Here is a 19,461-nt window from a genome sequence, read left to right on the forward strand (position 1 = left end):
TGCTGGGTTAGTGCATGTTGGCAGCGCTGCCTGTCCTGGGGGATTGGTATTGCAGGCATGACACCAGAGCTGTCCTCTTTGTGCTGGTGCGACTTCTGCTTCCTCATCCCCAGGGCAGCAAGGGCTGCCTGAGGAAAAGGAGGACAATGCATGCTCTGGGCTCTTGCGGCTCTCTTCAGCATTGTTCGTTATGCATGTCCACAGCTCTGGGATGTGCAAAATGTCCCTGCCCACCTGCCTGGAGGCAGGGTGCCTGGGGGTTCTCAGCTTGGTGGGATGTGGTGGTGTGTTTGGAGGGACAGGGGGCTTGGCTGCAGCCTAGGAGGGGAGCTCATCCTCCGCCCAGCTCTGAGCTGCTCTCTAGCATCTGCATCGCAGGCTCTATTTGGCATCTGCTTCTATTTTAGTACTGGGGATGTAGACAAAGCAGAGATATCTTCCTCACCTCTGTCTTACACTGAAGCTCGGCTCTGGGTGCCCCATTCGCCCCAAGTTGCGGGACCGTGACTGTGGTAATGATAAACTCCTAGCTAACTCCAAACCTGTGTGGGATTTGCTATTCCAGCTGCATGCATATATGTCTATGGGGCCCACTGGGATTCATCCCAGGGTACTCTGAGAGCTGGCTGATGCCAGCCTGAGACCTCTCAATAACTCTTCATGGTCTTTGGAACCTGGAGTGGTCCCAGTGGACTGGCAGCTGGCAAACATAGTTCCAGTTGTCAGGAAGGGCAGGAAGGAAGACCCTGATGCTTAAAGTCCTGTCAGTCTCACTTAAGTGCCTGCTAAAATTGCAGAGAGGATTATCATGGTAGCTACTGAAACACCCAAAAGATAATGTGGTCATTGGTCAGAGCAAACATGGCTTCACAAGGGGAAGTTCCTGCTTAACAAACTTAACCTCACAAACAGGGGCATAGATGAAGCAGAGACATTTAATGCATTTTTCACTACTGTCTTTAACACCAGTGATGTCTCTGGGACCCCAGCTGCCCTGAGTTGGAGGACTGTGACTGCAGGAATGATAAACTCCCAGTTTACCCCAAACTTGTGTGGGATTTGCTACTCCACTTGGATGCATACAACTCCATGGGGCCTGATGGGCTTTATCCCACAGTATCCTTCTGGACAGAATGACCAGAACACAGTTAGATAAAAGCATAATAAGTTGGGTGAGCAATTGGTAGAAGGGTCAGGCCCAGAGGGTTCTTGTAATTGGGATTATATCAGGCTGATAAGCTGTCACTAGTGGAGTTCCTCAAGGCTCCAGATTAGGACCAGTCTTCTTCAGTGTTTTCACAGACGCTTTGGATGAATGAATTGAAGTTTTTTTGAAGCAAGTTTGCGGACGATACCAAATTGGGTGGAGCTGCTGACTCGGGGGGGTGTGAGGCCTTGCAGAGAGATTTGGACTAATCAGAGAACTGGGCAATCACCCCCAGTATGAAGTTTAACAAGAGCAAGTGCTGGGTTCTGCACCTGGGAAGGGGCAAGCCTAGCTATATGTACAGACTGGATGTGGATGTTAGGTCCTCTCTCTCAGGCAGAATCCCAAACATTTCCAGAAGCTTCCCTGGAGTAGGCAATGGTAGCTAGCAGGCACGCAGCTCCCTCCAAAGTAGAGCCAAAATTGTGAGAGACCTAACGCGGAGGGGTCTTCCGGTGGTATTGACAATCAATTCTCTAATTAGAGGTATCCAAAAAGTTTTACAAACCATGATCAGCGAAGGGAAGTGAAGGTACCAGGCAGGTACCTCCCTCCAAAGTTGACCAAAGTTCTCAGGTACCTACCCTGAACGGCTGAGGAACAGGATCCCAAACTAAATCTCTGTGTGGAGCTAGCCCCGGAGTTTTGGCAAACAAGATCAGCTAGAGGCAAGAGAAGCCTCTTGGCATGCATCTCCCTCCAAAATTGGCCCAAGTTCTCAAGTACCTAGCCTGAAGGGGTCTGTGGACCGAATCCACAAGTCCCTCTCTCTCTGGAAGAAGCCAGAACATTTCACCAAGTATGCCTGGGAGGAGGAACGGGTAGCTACTGGGCATGCACGTACTTCCCAATTTGGCCAAAGTTCAGGTAGATACCCCATACGGGTATGCTGCTTTTCTCCAGAACTAATGCAGGTAGGCCAAACTTATCGAAAAGTACAATCAGGTGGAGACAGAGGTGGCTACTGGGCATGCACCAACCTCTGAAACTGGACAAAGTTGTCGGGGATTTACCCTAGAGGGCTCTGAGGTTGGGATCACCAAAAAAGAAAAAATCTCTCTCGACGGTAGCCAAAACTTTTAGAATCATGGAATTAGACTTATAGAATATCCTGAGTTGGAAGGAACCCATAAGGATCGTCGAGTCCAACTCCTGGCACCACACAGGTCTACCCAAAAATTCAGACCATATGACTTAAGTGCACAGTCCAAACGCTTCTTAAACTCCGACAGGCTTGGTGCCGTGAATACTTCCCTGGTGAGCCTGTTTCATTGCACAACAACCTTCTCAGTGAAGAACCTCTTCCTGATGTCTAGCCTAAACCTCCCCTGTTGCAGTTTGACACCACTCCTGCAGGTTCTATCACTGGTCACTAAAGAGAAAAGATCGCCTCCCCTCCCCCTCGTGAGGAAGCTGTAGACCGTGATGAGGTCTCCCTTCAGCCTCCTTTTGCAGGCTGAACAGGCCAAGTGACCTCAGTCACTCCTCATATTTGTCCCCTCTAGGCCCTTCACCATCTTCGTAGCCCTCTTCTGGACACTCTCCAACAGTTTCACGTCCTTTTTGTACTGTGGTGCCCAGAACTGCACGCAGTACTTGAGGTGAGGCCGCACCAGTGCAGAGTAGAGAAGCATGAGTTTTGCAGAAGCATGCCAAGGTGAGAAGGCAAAGGTAGCTACCAGGCATACACTTACCTCTAAAACTGAATAAATTCTCGTGTCCTTACCCTGAAGGGCTTTGAAGCTGGTACCCAGAGCTAAATCTCTCAGGAAGAAGCCCAAAGGTTTCTAGGAGCATACATGGAGGAGGCAAGGGTAGCTACCAGGCATGCAGCTATCTCCAAAATAGGGCCAATATTCTCGGGGACCTAACCTGGGGGATCTGCAGCTGGTGTCCACAACTATGTATCTGTTTGGAGCTAGCCAAAAAGTTTTGCAAAACATGATCCGCTAGAGGCAAGAGAAGTTAGCAGACATGCAACTCCCTCCAAATTCTCAAGGGTAAACAACAACTGATTCCTGCTTTCTTACAAAACTGTTTTTCCATTTACCAGATCTCTCTGGCCAGCCAGGAGCAAGAGTTGTTCTGTGTGGTTCCCATTCACCCCAGTAAGGGAAGGGAAAGGAAAATCAGATTCTGCCCATGGCCACAGTGCTGTGGTGAAGCCAGGCAGATCTGCAACTCAAAAACATGACTTTGTCTGCCCGGGTGGACATAAGAGTGTGGGACTATCGCCATGGGGCTCGACAAGCCTCGTGGTTGGTGATAACATCGGACTTAAGATGAAGCCATGAGGAATGTAAACAAGTTAGAAGGAATAAAAAAGGGTGATTGACGAGATGCCTTGTTGTCTCAAACTGCTCGTTCTCCAACCCTTAAGACATGGAGGTGGCTAAACGTTTGCTGTTGCCGGGCTAATTGTTAATCAATGAACAGCTAGTGGGAAAGTACCGCTTGTAGAGCTAAGAGCTAATGGTATAAGAAGGGAGCCTGTCCTCAATAAAGGGGTTGTTGAAGTTACTGATCCTAAAAGAACCCTGGTGTCCTTGTGGTCATTACAACACATAAGAGGAGTTTTCCTCCTACTTCATGGAGGGCAGACGGGAATGTTTGCACACAACGTGAGATGCATTCTGGAACTCTCATCTTCTGATGAAATGCTGCTAAAAGTTGGTCCAGAGGGACTTAACACATGTAGGCATGAATAGCTGAAGAGCTGCTTAAGGTGTATGAGATGATGAACCCCTCAGGCAGCAGGGATGGGGAAAGGGCCATCAGGAATAGGAGAAAGGAAAGAGATGTCACCGTGTTTTTCTCTCTTGCAGTAAGTACAAGGTGATAGTTTTATGTTTGCTGAGTGACTCTGTGAACATGGACTGCTGGAAGGACAAGCTTTGTAGGACAGTCAACAGCAGTGGATTCACAACAGCGCTGCAGCTGGTGAAGGCTGGCTATGTTAAGACTGCTGTGAGCAGGGGCTGGAGCCAGCCCTGCTGTGCCTGATGATGGGTGGTGCTTCAGGCTGACCCTCAGCAAAGACAGGTTGGAGAGCCCTTGGGAACATCCTGTAAGGAGAAGATGACTTGCGGAAAATGGACTCCACAATCAGTAAGATTGTAAAGTAGGTATGTTTATTCAGCGCTGGGCAGCACGGGGGGTAGTCCCGCCAAAGTCGTGCGTGCCTGATGCGGCAACTTGCCTTGGTTATATGCAGTAAAGAGTTACATATGTATGAAGTTTCACAATACGCCTATACATATTCATAACTAGTCCCCATGAGTCATTTCCATAAACTCCTCCCATCTGCGCTTGTGCAGTGTGTTCTGGTGGTGGTCGTCGGGGGTCGTGGGGATGAAGATTGATGACTCCTCCTCGTCACCGCTAGTTGACCTCTTGTCTTTGCACAGACTCAGTTGCTCCTTGGCTCTTGTCCATCTGCAGCACCAGTTTCTACCAGTTTCTTAAGATAGGCTCACTCTCTTATTAGGAGACTGACCTTGGTAAGGGGCCCAAGGCTTCTTGCTTTAGTTAATTTGCACAATGCACCATAGTTAGCAAAGACACTAAGTAGCATCCTAGTTTAATGCCGTCAGCGCTCTGTCTCTACTTGATAAGATTCTCCTAACTCCCTCTCTCAAAGAAAGCAAGAGCCTAACTCCCCAGGGGCCTGCAAAGAGCTAGAAAAGCACAGCCAGGGTAGGAGGGCATGGACTGGTCCCTCTGCAAAGTGCACATAAACGGGAGAGTAGGGCTGGATGACTGGTGCTAGGGCAGCACTGTTAGCCACTGCTGATCCATCAGGCATGCAGGTATTTGATTGTTGCCACCCTTTCTGAAGAAATAATTTATTGATTTTGATCAATCTTGATTTAAAACTTGATTGAACTCTTGATTTAAATCCCCCTTAATTTAAATACCCTTGTTGGAGAGGGGAAGAATTGAATAGTCTTGACCACATGCTGGCTGGCTTCCTGCCTTGGCCAGGCTTCACAATTTCAGTTGAGAGTTTACAAGCACAAGGTTACATGGAAATGGGTGTCACGGTGCTGGATGCGTACAGACAGGAGGCTGTCTTGCTCCCCATGGTCCTCCCAACATCTCCTGGGGACACACTTGCCCAGCTCCTCTGCCACCGACACCTGAATTAGCCACATGTTTACTTTTCCAAGCTACTGAGCAAAGGTTCTTGGGGAAAACTCTCCTCTCTCTGAAATAATTATACTAATTAGAATGATAATTTGCATACTCTCCACTTTGACTGAACAATGGAACTAAGTCTATGTCTTAATTTGCCCTTTCCAAGTAACACAAGAAAGCAGTCTGGAAAAGCATAGCCCCTTTCTGGCACACACTGCAGCACCCTTGATCCTAAAACACAAACATGGACCTGAAATCTCCCCTCAGTGTGGGGTATTTCTGGTTCAAGTCAATTTATGAGTAGTGGCCAGGGGCTGAAAAGCTCAAAGGGCTGCATCTTCCCGGTAGGTCCTGGGTCCTGATGGGTCTCCATTCACAGAATCACAGAATCATCTAGGTTGGAAGAGACCTCCAAGATCATCTAGTCCAACCTCTGTCCTAACACTAACAAGACCTCCACTAAACCATATCACTAAGGACTACATCTAAACGTCTTTTAAAGACCTCCAGGGATGGCGACTCAACCACTTCCCTGGGCAGTCCATTCCAATGCCTAACAACCCTTTCAGTAAAGAAGTTCTTCTTAATATCCAACCTAAACCTCCCCTGGCGCAACTTTAGCCCATTCCCCCTCATCTTGCCACCAGGCACGTGGGAGAATAGACCATCCCCCACCTCTCTACAGCCTCCTTTAAGGTACCTATAGAGAGCGATGAGGTCTCCCCTGAGCCTCCTCTTCTCCAGGCTAAACAACCGCGCCACTCCTCGTAAGACTTGTTCTCCAGACCCCTCACCAGCCTCGTTGCCCTTCTTTGGACTCGCTCGAGCACGTCCATGTCCTTCCTGTAGCGAGGGGCCCAAAACTGAATACAGTACTCGAGGTGCGGCCTCACCAGAGCCGAGTACAGGGGCAGAATCACCTCCCTAGACCTGCTGGCCACGCTGCTTCTTATACAAGCCAGGATGCTGTTGGCCTTCTTGGCCATCTGAGCACACTGTTGGCTCATATTCAGCCGACTATCAACCAACACTCCCAGGTCCTTCTCTGCCAGGCAGCTTTCCAACCACTCATCTCCCAGCCTGTAGCGCTGCTTGGGGTTGTTGCGCCCCAGGTGCAGGACCCGGCACCATTCCTTGCAATGGAGAATTTTTTGTAGTAGGAACGAGCCCCCAGGATGGCAAGGAGAGAGGTGCACAAAGCATTGAGACCCAAGAGTCCCAGGATGCCTTTACCTGCCATCCTTGAACTAAGAAGATACGTGAAGCTATTGCCGAGCATTTCTGCAGGTAATTCCAGTACCGGGAGGTGTGCTGGGTCTTGCTGTTTGCTTTTCAAGAAGGTTCAGATGAGGTTCAGACTGCTGCAGATAGGACTTAAGAGGAGGTGAGGAATCTGTGGAATAATTTTCACTAACGGACACATCTGAAGGATTTACCACCTTTTTTCTTATATTCCCAAAGCAAAAAAAAAGCAACTGTGTTTTTCACTATTACTCATTCAGACTTAATTCAGCTACATGCGTTGAAATGGGTAAAGCTTGCCCTGCACTTTCAAAAAGTTATTTGCCTTTCCTGGCTCCAGTTTGCAGGAGTGACTTAGGATTTCTGAAACGTCTGCAGTTGAACAGGGAACATGCGACACTGCCTGGTTTGCAGAGATATGGGCTGGCTTTTGCCAAACATTGGCTCTGTCAAGGTCTATCTAACGGAGCTCTGATTCATGCAAGGCTCCAGTCACAGCTGATAATCTGGTGAATTTTTTTCCATAACTCTTTGCCCATAGTTTCTGCCTACCACCCTCATTCTGTCTGGAATTACAGCAAGGAAACTATACGTACAGGAGACACCCAACTGCCTGCATACCCCCAGAAATACCATTGCTTTGCTCACTGAAGTATTGTCTGTTGTGCTGCCTTCTCGTGCTGCAGAGGTATAGCTCAGCAGCCACACATCAGCAGCCTTCAGTGATGTTCACTGCATCCTGCTGACCTAGTACTGTCATCAGAGAAGTGTCCAAAATAACTGCAGTTTTCCTTGCTTTCATTTTGTAAGCTGTCAGCCAATCCCAAATGCAAGCCCAAAAATGTCGGGATCTTTTTGGCAAAGAGAGGAGACAAATTAATAATTTGACTTGCAGCTCTCAGCCTTGAAGTAATTGTGTACGACAGGGAGACCCTACCTTGCCCAGGCCCAACTCCTAGGAAGGAGAAGGCAATAATATTACTTACCAATTTGATTTAGATGTTAATTGATTTGAGAGTTCTGTCCCTTCTCTCTGCTGGAGCAGCTAACAAGCCCGATCAAGCTCTGCCTGCTGGTTACAGATGACTTGGTGGGGATAATTACATTGACGAAACTCTCAGACTCTAAAGGGAGGAGGCCCAACCTCAGAAATAGTTGAAAGCCTTCTAAATACCAGACATTGGAGCCCAAACTCAAAGCAAGCCCATGAGCTGTAAACACTTTTCCTTACGTTTGGCCAAATCCGTTTTAAAAAAACTGAGTTGCTGCTGGATTGGAGTCTGAGCTGTCCCATGGTAATGAGCAAGGGAAGGGCGGAAATGAATAGCAAAAGTCCTCAGGAAATAGTAATCATCCTCATTTGGAGATGCTCAGAGGCCAGGGTTTCAGGCAAGATTCCTCAGTTCCCTGGGAGTACCAGGGTACCATGCCCACCTTTCCATCTTTTGTTCTTGCCCATCTCCAATGCTCCAGCTCTACAGGTCGGTTTTAATATTTGTTACAGTAATGGCAGCCCTTAATCAGTCTTTCAAGTCTCTCATAGAGCTGTAGAAGCGAAAAGCAGCATACTTACCTCTGCTTTACAAGTGAGCAAAATGAGCAAAAACAAGATCAGCCAGAGGAAAGAGAAGCCTCTTGGCATGCACCTCCATCCAAAATTGGCCAATGTTCTTTTGTACCAAGCCTGAAGGGGTCTGTGGACCAAATCCACAAGTCCCTCTGTCTCTGGAAGAGGCCAAAACATTTTACCAGGTATGCCTGGGAGGAGGAATGGGTAGCTACTGGGCATGCACGTACTTCCCAATTTGGCCAAAGTTCAGGTAGATACCCCATACGGGTATGCTGCTTTTATCCAGAACTTGTGCAGGTGACAGAGAATTTTTCCTAAGTACAATGTGGTGGAGGCAAAGGTAGCTCCCGGGCATGTAGCAACCTCCAAATTAGCCAAAATTCTCTGTTACCTAGCCTAGAGGGATCCAAGTTTAGGATCCACAAAGAAAAAAATCTCTCTTGGAGGAAGCCAAATCTTTTTTCTAGAAGCATGCCGAGGTGAGAAGGCAAGGGTAGCTACCAGGTATACACTTCCCTCTAAACTTGGCCAAACTTGGAGAAAAAACCTGGGGAACCTCCGTGCAATTTCAGCTAATCCGTGAGAGCTACAGGACATGCAGACACAGGCAGGTAACAAATAACAGACGGGTGTGCCTTTGCCTTTTGCCTAGGGAGGTGCTAGGACCCGGCAGCCCTCGTGACGGAGGCTGACGAGGCGTAGGCGGAGCTAGCGGAGCCCCCTCCGCGGCCGTTCAAAGGCAGCCGCTAGGTAGCGCGGGGAACAGGGCCGGCTGACAGGGCGAGGCGAGGCGCGGGAGCTTCTGGGGCAGTTTGCGCCGAGGCAGGGCGCGCTGAGGCAGGGCAGAGCGTTCCGCCCCGCTCACAAGAGCAGCTCATCTACCGGCTGGCTACCTATAGGTAAACCGCCATGGTCATCACGAGGCAGAGCTCTTTTTAGATAGTCTGTGGCCATCCAGACTGAGTGCCCGCTCAAAAATGTGGCAGTTCAGGTCTCTGGATGCACGGAGCGCCTGGGCCTGTTGCTGCCCTCCGCGGGTGGCAGAGACACCATGTGTGTGAGGTGTGAGCAGGTGGACGACCTGCTCAGCCTGGTGGCGGAGCTCAAGGAGGAGGTGGAGAGGTTGAGGGCCCTCAGGGAGTGTGAGCGGCAGACAGACCTGTGGAGCAACTCCCTGCAAGGCCTGAAGGAAAGGCACCGGGGTGAGACACCCCAAACAGTGGTGGATCCCCTGCCCTGCAGAGCAGAGGGAGGGGACCTAGGAGATGAGGAGGAATGGAAACAGGTCCCTGCTCAACATCGCAGGCAACCCCCCTCCCTACTGGCCCAGCCTTCCCAGGTGCCCTTACAGAACAGGTTTGAGGCCCCGAAGCTTGAGAGACCGGTGGGTGAGGATGAGGTGAACAGTCTACCCAGGAGGATGCCTAAGGCAAGGAAGTCAACTCCACGCCTCAGGACTGCCTCCACTAAGAAAGAAAGAAGGGTGATCATTGTAGGAGACTCCCTTCTCAGGGGAATGGAGGGCCCTATTTGTCGACCTGACCCTACCTGTAGGGAAGTCTGCTGCCTCCCCGGGGCCAGGGTCAGGGACGTTGCCAGAAAGCTTCCTAGCCTGGTTTGCCCTTCTGACTACTATCCTCTTTTGATAGTCCAGGCTGTCAGAGATGATATTGAAGAGAGAAGCCTGAAAGCTATCAAATGGGATTTTAGAGGACTGGGACGATTGGTAGATGGAGCGGGAGTACAGGTCGTGCTTTCCTCCATCCCTACAGTGGCAGGGAGGGGTTCAGAGAGGACTCAGAAAGCCCACCTGATAAACAGGTGGCTTAGAGGCTGGTGCCTACACAGAAATTTTGTGTTTTTTTTGACCACGGGGTGCTTTACTCAGCACCCGGCCCACTAACTGCAGATGGGTCCCACCTGTCTTGAAGGGGAAAACAGATACCAGCACAGGAGCTGGCAGGACTCATTGAGAGGGCTTTAAACTAGGTAGAAAGGGGGACAGGGATGGGGGGAGGGAATAAGGCTCGTTAGAGGTGTGCCAGAGGGAACAGTGTCAGGACTGGGGGAGCAGGCAATGGCCCAGCTGAAGTGCATCTACACTAATGCACGCAGCATGGGCAACAAACAGGAGGAGTTGGAAGCCATCCTGCAGCAGGCTAGCTATGACTTGGTTGCCATCACTGAAATGTGGTGGGACCACTCTCGTGACTGGAATGCTGCAATGACTGGCTATAGGCTCTTCAGAAGGGACAGGCAGCATAGAGGGGGTGGTGGTGTGGCTCTCTATATTAGAGTGTTTTGATGTTGTGGAACTTGAGGCTGAGACTGGGAATGATAAGGTTGAGTCCCTATGGGTTAGGATCGGCGGGAAGGCCAACAAGGCAGGCATCCTGGTGGGGGTCTGTTCCAGACCGCCAAACCAGGATGAGGAGATGGATGAGGAATTCTATAGGCAGCTGGCAAAAGTTACGAAATCAGTCGGCTCTTGCCCTTGTGGGGGACTTCAACTTCCCAGACATATCCTGGACATGCAATACAACTCAGAGGAAGCAGTCTAGGAGGTTTCTGGAGAGCGTGGAAGATAGTTTCCTGACACAGCTGGTTAGTGAGCCTACCGGGGAGGTGCCCAGCTGGACCTTCTGTTCACAAACAGAAGAACTGGTGGGAGATGTGGTAGTCGGGAGCTGTCTTGGGCAGAGCAACCACAAAATGGTAGAGTTCTCTATTCTTGGCGAAGTCAGGAGGGGGACCAGTAAAACTGCTGTCTTGGACTTCCAGAGGGCAGACTTTGAGCTGATCAGGACACTGGTTGGCAGAGTCCCTTGGGAGGCAGTTCTGAAGGGCAGAAGAGTCCAGGAAGGCTGGGCACTCCTCAGGAAGGAAATCTTAAAGGTTCGGGAGAGGTCTGTCCCCACATGCCCAAAGACGAGCTGGTGTGGAAGAAGACTGGCCTGGTTGAACAGGGAGTTGCGGTTCGAGCTTAGGAGAAAAAAGAGGGTTTATGATCTTTGGAAAAGAGGGCGGGCCACTCAGGAAGGACTATAAGGATGTTGTAAGGATGTGTAGGGACAAAATTAGAAAGGCCAAAGCTCATCTGGAGCTCAATCTGGCTACTGCTGTTAAAGATAACACAAAATGTTTTTATAAATACATTAACACGAAAAGGAGGACTAAGGAGAATCTCCATCCTTCACTGGATGCAGGGGGAAACTTAGTGACGAGAGATGAGGAAAAGGCTGAGGTGCTTAATGCCTTCTTTGCTTCAGTCTTTAGTGGCAATACCAGTTGTTCTCTAGATACCCAGTACCCTGAGCTGGTGGAAGAGGATGGGGAGCACGATGTGGCCCTCACGATCCACGAGGAAATGGTTGGCAACCTGCTACAGCACTTGGATGTACGCAAGTCGATGGGACCGGATGGGATGCACCCGAGGGTACTGAAAGAACTGGCGGAGGAGCTGGCCGAGCCGCTTTGCATCATTTATCGGCAGTCCTGGCTATCGGGGGAGGTCCCAGTTGACTGGCAGCTAGCCAATGTGACGCCCATCTATAAGAAGGGCCGGAGGGCAGACCCGGGGAACTATAGGCCTGTCAGTTTGACCTCAGTGCCAGGAAAGCTCATGGAGCAGATTATCTTGAGGGTCATCACGCGGCACTTGCAGGGCAAGCAGGCGATCAGGCCCAGTCAGCATGGGTTTATGAAAGGCAGGTCCTGCTTGATGAACCTGATCTCCTTCTCTGACAAAGTGACGCGCTTGGTGGATGAGGGAAAGGCTGTGGATGTGGTTCTACCTTGACCTTCAGTAAGGCTTTTGACACCGTTTCCCCACAAGCATTCTCCTCAAGAAACTGGCTGCTCTGGGCTTGGACTGGCATACCTTCATTGGGTTAGAAACTGGCTGGGTAGCCAGGCCCAAAGAGTCGCTGGTGAATGGAGTTAAATGCAGTTGGAGGCTGGTCACTAGTGGAGTCCACCAGAGCTCAGAACTGGGGCCAGTTCTCTTTAATATCTTTATCGTTGATCTGGATGAGGGGATTGAGTACACCCTCAGTAAGTTTGCAGATGACGCCAAGTTAGGTGTGTGTGTCGATCTGCTCGAGGATAGGAAGGCTCTGCAGGAGGATCTGGATAGGCTGGAGCGATGGGCTGAGGTCAACTGTATGAAGTTCAACAAGGCCAAGTGCCGGGTCCTGCACCTGGGGCGCAACAACCCCAAGCAGCGCTACAGGCTGGGAGATGAGTGGCTGGAAAGCTGCCTGGCCGAGAAGGACCTGGGAGTAATGGTTGATAGTCGGCTGAATATGAGCCAGCAGCGTGCTCAGGTGGCCAAGAAGGCCAACAGCATCCTGGCTTGCATAAGAAACAGTGTGGCCAGCAGGTCTAGGGAGGTGATTGTGCCCCTGTACTCGGCTCTGGTGAGGCCGCACCTCGAGTACTGTGTTCAGTTTTGGGGCCCTCGCTACAGGAAGGACATGGAGGTGCTCGAGCGAGTCCAAAGAAGGGCGACGAAGCTGGTGAGGGGTCTGGAGAACAAGTCTTACGAGGAGCGGCTGAGGGAGCTGGGCTTGTTCAGCCTGGAGAAGAGGAGGCTCAGGGGCGACCTTATCGCACTCTACAGGTACCTTAAAGGAGGCTGTAGTGAGGTGGGGGTTGGTCTATTCTCCCACGTGCATGGTGACAGGACGAGGGGGAATGGGCTAAAGTTGCGCCAGGGGAGGTTTAGGTTGGATATTAAGAAAAACTGCGTTACTGAAAGGGCTGTTAGGCATTGGAATAAGCTGCTCAGGGAAGTGGTTGAGTCACAATCCCTGGAGGTCTTTAAAAGTCGTTTAGATGTAGAGCTTAGTGATATGGTTTGGTGGAGGACTTGTTAGTGTTAGTTCAGAGGTTGGACTAGGTGATCTTCGAGGTCTCTTCCAACCTAGATGATTATGTGATGCTGTGGTACCTAGAGCTGAATGTCTCTCAGACAGAATCCCAAACATTTCCAGAAGCTTCCCTGCAGGAGGCGATGGTACCTAGCAGGCATGCTGCAGCTCCCTCCAAAGTAGGGCCAAAATTGTGAGAGACCTAAGCTTATGTGTCCCACCCTGGGATGACAATGAGCATAATTTGGGCAAAAAGTTGAGTATTATAGTCTTCTATGTTTAGCATGTACTTCCTTAATCTCATTATCTTGTTAAGAGTTAGCTTTAATGTTCATTTTATAAAGAATGAAGAAAAAGGTTTCAGTTTGGGCACCGCAGACTTCAAGATTCTGTTCTGCTGCCCAGAGAGGGTTTGGCACACCGTGGGTATGCTGCTTTTGTTGAGAACTAAGGCATGTAGGCCAAACTTTTCCAGTGTGCTCCAGGCAGCTGTCAGGACACCGTGGGGCAGGACAGCCCAGCCGTGAGCTCGAGAGAGCTGGGCCATGGACGTCATGGATGTGGAGCTTCTCAGGGGCACAGGTATGGTGGAACCAAAAGAGAGTGTTCAGCTCCAGGGGAAAGAGTGAGAAGTCCGCCCTGTGGCACTTGGGGACTCATGGACTCGCACATGCACCACCTCGCTCAGGACCAAGCATGGGGACCCAGCTCGTTGGGAAGCCAAGGACAGGGACCGTGAGCACATGGCAGCCCTGTGCTGTCAGGGGCAGTGCATATTGTGACCCACAGTGGTGCTAGGCAACCGCCATGTCCCACTGCAGGGCTGACAGGCACAGCCTCAGTCACCCTCAAGCCAGAGCTGGCCCCAGCCCAGCCCTGTGGCTCCCAAGAGGGTCCTGGGGCACCAGTGCAGGTGGGCTCGAGCTGGATGGTCTTTAAGGTCCCTTCCAACCCCAGCCATTGTAGGATTCTATGAGGGAGGCAGTGCACAGGGAAAACGGGGTCGGTTGCTGATGTCTGAAAAAAGCAAAGAAACAACAAAACTAAGAGGAGGATTCAAAGTAACAAAAGTGGTAGGATTGAAGGAAAGACCAAAGAAAGAAAAGGTCATAATGAAAAGACACAACCAAACAAAACAAAATCCAACAAAAACTGTCTATTCCATTGTTGCAGGGTTGGGAACGTACACCGATGGACACAAACGAACTAGAGCAACAGCCTTGGAGGAGTTTGAGGCAGCAACCCGAGGTTTCAGCTCTGTTCAGAGAATGCCAAAAGGAAGGGCTCAATGAAATGCTTGGAAAGAGCCTTAAGGGGCAAACAGAACCAGACGTCAAGAAATGGAGAAAAAGCTGGGGAAGCTCCGTGCAATTTGAGCTAATCCGTGAGAGCTACAGGACATGCAGACACAGGCAGGTAACAAAACAGCAGACGGGTATGCTGCTTTTCCAGAACTTGTGCAGGTGACAGAGAATTTTTCCTAAGTACAATGTGGTGGAGGCAAAGGTAGCTCCCGGGCATGTAGCAACCTCCAAATTAGCCAAAATTCTCTGTTACCTAGCCTAGAGGGATCCGAGTTTAGGATCCACAAAGAAAAAACCTCTCTTGGAGGAAGCCAAATCTTTTTTCTAGAAGGCATGCCGAGGTGAGAAGGCAAGGGTAGCTACCAGGCATACAGTTCCGTCTAAACTTGTCCAAAGTTGTGGTGTCCCTGCCCTGAAGGGCTTTGCAGCTGGTCCCCAGAGCTAAATGTGTCTCAGGCAGAATCCCCAACATTTGCAGAAGCTTCCCTGGAGGAGGCAATGGTAGCTAGCAGGCATGCAGCTCCCTCCAAAGTAGAGCCAAAATTGTGAGGGACTTAAGGCGGAGGGGTCTTCCGGTGGTATTGACAAGCAGTTCTGTATTGGGAGCTAGGTTGAAAGTTTTTCAAATCCTGATCAGCGAAGGGAAGTGAAGGTACCCAGGCAGGAACCTCCCTCCAAAACTGGCCAAAGTTGTCAGGTACCTACCCTGAAGCGATCTGAGCAGAGGATCCCAGACAAAATCTGTATGTGGAGGTAGCCACAAAGTTTTGGCAAACAAGATCAGCCAGCTGTGTGGCATCCAGGGCAGTATTCATAGCACAGGCAGTTTGTGTGTGGTCTTGAACAGTAGCTACATGTGTCTTTATGGTGTCTGGGAGGCCACAGATAAGGGGGAGTTAACCTTGCCAGTTGAATCAGGGCTAGCTTTGGGGATCTCCGTAAGAGATCCTTCTCCTGCATGGCTTGTATGCAGGCTGGTTTTGGAACAGATGCAGCCAAATCGGAGAACCCTGAGGTCTTCATGACAAGGGATTCTCCTCTTTCTTGTGGGTCTATTCCACTGACCCGATAGGCAGCTAAAATGAATCTATGCCACTAACCCAAAAGGCAGTTAACACATTTCTAAACGTATAAATGCTATCGCAGGTATTCCTCACCAAAGTGAAGGTGAAGGTGCAGAGCTTACCAAGGAGGTGTCCCTGTCTTGGTGGAGAAGGAGCACAGAACATCGACTGCCTCTTCTAGGTTTTCAATTATTTCTTCTCCCCTCCGCCCCCCCTCCCCAGCTCTCCCTTTTTTCCTCACTCTAAGGTTTTCCTATCATGAATTTTTTCACCACTACCTGCTAACACTTTTATATCCTAAGCTTATGTGTCCCACCCTGGGATGACAATGAGCATAATTTGGGCAAAAAGTTGAGTATTATAGTCTTCTATGTTTAGCATGTACTTCCTTAATCTCATTGTCTTGTTAAGAGTTAACTTTAATGTTCATTTTATAAAGAATGAAGAAAAAGGTTTCAGTTTGGGCACCGCAGACTTCAAGATTCTGTTCTGCTGCCCAGAGAGGGTTTGGCACACCGTGGGTATGCTGCTTTTGTTGAGAACTAAGGCATGTAGGCCAAACTTTTCCAGTGTGCTCCAGGCAGCTGTCAGGACCCCCTGGGGCAGGACAGCCCAGCCGTGAGCTCGAGAGAGCTGGGCCATGGACGTCATGGATGTGGAGCTTCTCAGGGGCACAGGTATGGTGGAACCAAAAGAGAGTGTTCAGCTCCAGGGGAAAGAGTGAGAAGTCCGCCCTGTGGCACTTGGGGACTCATGGACTCGCACATGCACCACCTCGCTCAGGACCAAGCATGGGGACCCAGCTCGTTGGGAAGCCAAGGACAGGGACCGTGAGCACATGGCAGCCCTGTGCTGTCAGGGGCAGTGCATATTGTGACCCACAGTGGTGCTAGGCAACCGCCATGTCCCACTGCAGGGCTGACAGGCACAGCCTCAGTCACCCTCAAGCCAGAGCTGGCCCCAGCCCAGCCCTGTGGCTCCCAAGAGGGTCCTGGGGCACCAGTGCAGGTGGGCTCGAGCTGGATGGTCTTTAAGGGCCCTTCCAACCCCAGCCATTGTAGGATTCTGTGAGGGAGGCAGTGCACAGGGAAAACGGGGTCGGTTGCTGATGTCTGAAAAAAGCAAAGAAACAACAAAACTAAGAGGAGGATTCAAAGTAACAAAAGTGGTAGGATTGAAGGAAAGACCAAAGAAAGAAAAGGTCATAATGAAAAGAAACAACCAAACAAAACAAAATCCAACAAAAACTGTCTATTCCATTGTTGCAGGGTTGGGAACGTACACCGATGGACACAAACGAACTAGAGCAACAGCCTTGGAGGAGTTTGAGGCAGCAACCCGAGGTTTCAGCTCTGTTCAGAGAATGCCAAAAGGAAGGGCTCAATGAAATGCTTGGAAAGAGCCTTAAGGGGCAAACAGAACCAGACGTCAAGAAATGGAGAAAAAGCTGGGGAAGCTCCGTGCAATTTGAGCTAATCCGTGAGAGCTACAGGACATGCAGACACAGGCAGGTAACAAAAAAGCAGACGGGTATGCTGCTTTTCCAGAACTTGTGCAGGTGACAGAGAATTTTTCCTAAGTACAATGTGGTGGAGGCAAAGGTAGCTCCCGGGCATGTAGCAACCTCCAAATTAGCCAAAATTCTCTGTTACCTAGCCTAGAGGGATCCGAGTTTAGGATCCACAAAGAAAAAACCTCTCTTGGAGGAAGCCAAATCTTTTTTCTAGAAGCATGCCGAGGTGAGAAGGCAAGGGTAGCTACCAGGCATACAGTTCCGTCTAAACTTGTCCAAAGTTGTGGTGTCCCTGCCCTGAAGGGCTTTGCAGCTGGTCCCCAGAGCTAAATGTGTCTCAGGCAGAATCCCCAACATTTGCAGAAGCTTCCCTGGAGGAGGCAATGGTAGCTAGCAGGCATGCAGCTCCCTCCAAAGTAGAGCCAAAATTGTGAGGGACTTAACGCGGAGGGGTCTTCAGGTGGTGTTGACAAGCAGTTCTGTATTGGGAGCTAGGTCAAAAGTTTTTCAAATCATGATCAGCGAAGGGAAGTGAAGGTACCCAGGCAGGAACCTCCCTCCAAAATTGGCCAAAGTTCTTGGGTACCAAGCCTGAAGGGGTCTGCGGACCGAATCCACAAGTCCCTCTCTCTCCGGAAGAGGCCCCAAAATTTCACCAAGTATGCCTGGGAGGAGGAACGGGTAGCTACTGGGCATGCACGTACTTCCCAATTTGGCCAAAGTTCAGGTAGATACCCCATACGGGTATGCTGCTTTTATCCAGAACTTGTGCAGGTGACAGAGAATTTTTCCTAAGTACAATGTGGTGGAGGCAAAGGTAGCTCCCGGGCATGTAGCAACCTCCAAATTAGCCAAAATTCTCTGTTACCTAGCCTAGAGGGATCCGAGTTTAGGATCCACAAAGAAAAAACCTCTCTTGGAGGAAGCCAAATCTTTTTTCTAGAAGCATGCCGAGGTGAGAAGGCAAGGGTAGCTACCAGGCATACAGTTCCGTCTAAACTTGTCCAAAGTTGTGGTGTCCCTGCCCTGAAGGGCTTTGCAGCTGGTCCCCAGAGCTAAATGTGTCTCAGGCAGAATCCCCAACATTTGCAGAAGCTTCCCTGGAGGAGGCAATGGTAGCTAGCAGGCATGCAGCTCCCTCCAAAGTAGAGCCAAAATTGTGAGGGACTTAACGGCGGAGGGGTCTTCCGGTGGTATTGACAAGCAGTTCTGTATTGGGAGCTAGGTGCAAAGTTTTTCAAATCCTGATCAGCGAAGGGAAGTGAAGGTACCCAGGCAGGAACCTCCCTCCAAAATTGGCCAAAGTTCTTTGGTACCAAGCCTGAAGGGGTCTGCGGACCGAATCCACAAGTCCCTCTCTCTCCGGAAGAGGCCCCAAAATTTCACCAAGTATGCCTGGGAGGAGGAACGGGTAGCTACTGGGCATGCACGTACTTCCCAATTTGGCCAAAGTTCAGGTAGATACCCCATACGGGTATGCTGCTTTTATCCAGAACTTGTGCAGGTGACAGAGAATTTTTCCTAAGTACAATGTGGTGGAGGCAAAGGTAGCTCCCGGGCATGTAGCAACCTCCAAATTAGCCAAAATTCTCTGTTACCTAGCCTAGAGGGATCCGAGTTTAGGATCCACAAAGAAAAACTCTCTCTTGGAGGAAGCCAAATCTTTTTTCTAGAAGCATGCCGAGGTGAGAAGGCAAGGGTAGCTAGCCAGGCATACAGTTCCGTCTAAACTTGTCCAAAGTTGTGGTGTCCCTGCCCTGAAGGGCTTTGCAGCTGGTCCCCAGAGCTAAATGTGTCTCAGGCAGAATCCCCAACATTTGCAGAAGCTTCCCTGGAGGAGGCAATGGTAGCTAGCAGGCATGCAGCTCCCTCCAAAGTAGAGCCAAAATTGTGAGGGACTTAAGGCGGAGGGGTCTTCCGGTGGTATTGACAAGCAGTTCTGTATTGGGAGCTAGGTTGAAAGTTTTTCAAATCCTGATCAGCGAAGGGAAGTGAAGGTACCCAGGCAGGAACCTCCCTCCAAAACTGGCCAAAGTTGTCAGGTACCTACCCTGAAGCGATCTGAGCAGAGGATCCCAGACAAAATCTGTATGTGGAGGTAGCCACAAAGTTTTGGCAAACAAGATCAGCCAGCTGTGTGGCATCCAGGGCAGTATTCATAGCACAGGCAGTTTGTGTGTGGTCTTGAACAGTAGCTACATGTGTCTTTATGGTGTCTGGGAGGCCACAGATAAGGGGGAGTTAACCTTGCCAGTTGAATCAGGGCTAGCTTTGGGGATCTCCGTAAGAGATCCTTCTCCTGCATGGCTTGTATGCAGGCTGGTTTTGGAACAGATGCAGCCAAATCGGAGAACCCTGAGGTCTTCATGACAAGGGATTCTCCTCTTTCTTGTGGGTCTATTCCACTGACCCGATAGGCAGCTAAAATGAATCTATGCCACTAACCCAAAAGGCAGTTAACACATTTCTAAACGTATAAATGCTATCGCAGGTATTCCTCACCAAAGTGAAGGTGAAGGTGCAGAGCTTACCAAGGAGGTGTCCCTGTCTTGG

Source organism: Cygnus atratus, chromosome 17, assembly GCF_013377495.2.
Source record: "Cygnus atratus isolate AKBS03 ecotype Queensland, Australia chromosome 17, CAtr_DNAZoo_HiC_assembly, whole genome shotgun sequence".
Classification (NCBI taxonomy): Eukaryota; Metazoa; Chordata; class Aves; order Anseriformes; family Anatidae; genus Cygnus; species Cygnus atratus.